This window comes from Patagioenas fasciata, chromosome 1 (genome assembly GCF_037038585.1).
Source record: "Patagioenas fasciata isolate bPatFas1 chromosome 1, bPatFas1.hap1, whole genome shotgun sequence".
NCBI lineage: Eukaryota > Metazoa > Chordata > Aves > Columbiformes > Columbidae > Patagioenas > Patagioenas fasciata.
In genome coordinates, this window is record NC_092520.1 from 135,091,161 (window position 1) to 135,095,181 (window position 4,021).

A 4,021-nucleotide genomic window follows, 5' to 3' on the forward strand; every position below is an offset into this window, starting at 1 on the left:
GATTGCTCTTTCTTCTAACTTTGCTTTTAACTGCTGAGGAAACTGGACAGATATACTCATTATGGCATTCAAATCAATTCCACAGCATCTTCCTCATAGTTTTCAACAATATTCATTGTCCAAGGAATGCATTCATGGACCATCAGTGTGTGAACGTAGATTCATTTTGGCCAGCAACTGTCAGCTGGCCAAGCTTCATCTCCTCTTTACTTCCCTTCAGAGTCAGAACTGAAATTTCCCATACCTAAAAATCATTTTATATTGAACCATTGTCAAATTTAACTAAGTTAATCAATTTTTTGTTTGAGTCATTTATAAATATTGGAGATAGACCACGCAAAAGCCAAGTTTCGTACTAATTTTGGATAAAAGTAAGGTCCAGGTTTTTCTGTATAGGCTTTTGGAAATTCAGGTTTAGTTCTCTGCTGTACTGCAACTTTTATTACAGAGGTTAATCAGTTAAGGTTATGATTTTAAATGTTCAAATTTTGCCACTACAATGTCAGTTAAGATACTGGTGTGATTTTGAAAATTCGCATAAGTTCTTGAACTGTATTTGATGTCTAAGAATTTAACGAATGTAATAATCAGAAATCAGAATGTTTTTTTCTTGCTATTAGAAACATATAAAAATATTCTTTCTTTCTTTCTTTCTTTCTTTCTTTCTTTCTTTCTTACTTCCCTCTTTCTTTCTTTCTTTCCTCTTTCTTCTTCCTTCCTTCCTTCCTTCCTTCCTTCCTTCCTTCCTTCCTTCCTTCCTTCCTTCCTTCCTTCCTTCCTTCCTTCCTTCCTTCCTTCCTTCCTTCCTTCCTTCCTTCCTTCCTTCCTTCTTCCTTTCTTTTCCTTCCTTCCTTCCTTCCTTCCTTCCTTCCTTCCTTCCTTCCTTCCTTCCTTCCTTCCTTCCTTCCTTCCTTCCTTCCTTCCTTCCTTCCTTCCTTCCTTCCTTCCTTCCTTCCTTCCTTCCTTCCTTCCTTCCTTCCTTCCTTCCTTCCTTCCTTCCTTCCTTCCTTCCTTCCTTCCTTCCTTCCCTTTTTAAATTTAAGACACTAATTTTTTTACTGCAGTGATTTCAATTTTATTAAGATAAATTTTTCTGCGAGGAGAAATGTCCATTCTTTCTTTGTTTCTTTCCTACCAGGTAAAAGTTTCTAAATATTTTTGTGACCTTATTGCATTTTCTTCTATTATTCTGCCATGTAGTGTCTGGTTTATACATGGAAATATTAAGATACATAATTGCTAAAATAATGTGGTTTATGTGGCATAACAATCTTGTGCATGTGTAAAAATAACTGTGAACAGCCTTACATACAGCACTTAATCCAGAGGAGAGCTACAAAGTTGGTGAGGGGTTTGGAGGGGAAGCCGTATGAGGAGCAGCTAAAGTCTCTTGGTTTGTTCAGCCTGGAGAAGAGGAGACTGAGAGGAGACCTCATAGCGGCTACAGCTTCCTCACAAGGGGAGGAGGAAGGACAGGTACTGATTTCTCTGGCGACCAATGACAGAACCAAAGGGAATGGCAGGAAGATGTGCCGGGGAGGTTTAGGTTGGACATTAGGAAAAGGTTCTTCACCCAGAGGGTGGTGGAGCACTGGAACAGGCTCCCCAGGGAGGTGTCATGGTCCCAAGCCTGACAGTGTTCAAGAAGAAACTGGACAACACCCTCAGACACATGGTGTGAACTGTGGGATTGTCACATGCAGGGACAGGAGTTGGCCTCGATGATCCTTATGGGTCTCTTCCAACTCAGGACATTCTATGATTCTACAATAATTTATTAAATGTATTCTTAATCATAAATTATAGATATATTAATATAGATAATAGATATATTAAATTCAGAACTTCAAAGTCTGAGTCTGTCTTTAAAAAGCCAAAAACTTTCAGCTGGTGTAAATTGTCATGGCTGTTTTTATTTTGGAATCAATGCTCTGTATGGCTCAACATTCACATTTTGGTGCTTTCTGTTCAATAGCAGGCTGGGGAATGCAGCAAAAGCATTTGGAAGGTGCCATGAGGATGACTGCCCACTGAGGTATTTATCCTCTGGTGCTGCACCATCTAGCTCACTCAGCAGCCACTCAGGCTTCCCCATATAAGTGCATCAACCTTGAACTTCCAGGATTGAGAAACCACAGGGGCTACATCTTCTGAAGGTGAAATTGCTAGTGTTAGTGGGGGTCTTTCTGTAATTTCCTCCTGTCTTTTAGTCACTATAATTTAGCATAAGGTAGACCAAAGGGCTGGAAGAAAGATTAGGAGGATGGAAAACAAATGAGCCAAGCAAACTTCGGAGAGCAGTTGACTGGAGAGGATGTGACAGTGTCTAAAACAAAGAGGAAGAGAATGATGAGGTAGAATGAAAATACAATTTCTTCCAGAATACAGATCATATTTAGTAGAGATATTAGTTATGATTTTCCACTGACTTGAGTGGTATAATTTTTGTACGTACTGTGACAGATTTTTCATGGAATTGTGATGATTTCTGCCCTCTGATGATATGGAACATAATTTTGGGGGCCCATGAATTGGGCCTAATATCCTATTTGCTGTCTTTTTTTATAAGAGCAGTCCTTTGAAGAGGTAGCTTAGTTGCTCTTAACTGCATTTTAAAATCTCTTTTCTGATGAAGTTCCTCAACAACTTTTGAAACAGCTGGAATTAACTAGAAAAGGATAAACGCTTTAGACAAGTTCACTCCAAAGCAGTGCTTTGGCAATGATTGCTGGAACATGGTAGCGTATGGTAAAACCAGAGAACTGCAGTTTTATGGGCTCCTAACTCTCCTAAGCACAGGGCTGACTTTCTGTGACAATTTTTTCTCAATCTGTTTTGATCAGTTTAGCCGTTTACATTTCACAGAACTTAAAAAACCACATCCCTAAGGGAGCTATTTCGTAGCCATCTCCTTTCCATTTGCTGAGTGCTTGTTCTGTTTTTCTTATGTATAAAAAATACCTTTTCACAACATTGTTTTAGTTAGTAAGATACAGTTTGTGTTGAAGCTAGTTGTAGTAAGTCAGGATTCTGGAATATAACTTGGTGATTTACATAATTAGATAGCTGTAAATGAAGGATAGTTCACTGTTCTAGCACTCTAACAACCTGCCAGCCTGGAGCACAAGAAACAGAGATACCGGAAAGTTCAGATTTGAAATAATACGTAAGCTTGAGAACTAACTCGATGTGAAGTTTCTAAATTAAAATTAAAAGTTTCTCTTAGGGACTCAGCAGAGTGAAACAGAATTTTCCTCTAGATAATAAAAGTGTTGTTTTCTTTTTGCTAGAGGAATTTCTGAGAAATTAATATTATTATTTTTTTGCCAGCCTGCCCTCTTTCATACTCATTTGTAGGAAGAGGTACCTGTCAGTCGTATTCTGTGATGCTTAAGCAGCTTTGTGATTCCTGTGTCTTGTGACATAGAACAAATTTAGTTCCTCACACTTCCAGCTGCATTCTTGAGGACTATACCACCTATGGAAGTCCAGCTAAAGCACTTTCTTATGAAAACAGATGGTGTCAATTGTTTCTGTAAAACAAAAGATGAAAAGAAAATGTCTGTCTGAGTTAGATTAAATTCTAGAGATGTGACCCAACTGTACATAGGCAATCTCTGTAACAGGCATGTCAGAATGACTGTGACCGAAAATCACATTATACTTCAGTAGCAGGATTCTCGAAGAGATACCTTTTGAAGTGGAGCACTGTGTTTGACCAGCTGGTTGGCCTGAATTTCCATTGTTCCTCTTGGCTCTCTAGTGATATTCAGATTTATATATTGTTTTATATTATCTCACAGCTCTTCCTAGTATTTACATTCATATAACACTGATGAAGAAAATTAAAAAGCCAAACATAGAGAAGCTACAGAACACGTTTGTCTCTGAAGTGTGTGCGTGCATTAAAGATGGTATTAAAGGTGTACTCTAAATAGGTATTAATTTTGTGGTTTGTGGTTTTTGTGGTTTTTTGTTTTTTGTTTGGTTTTTTTTTTGGTGTGGGTTTTTTTTTGTTGTT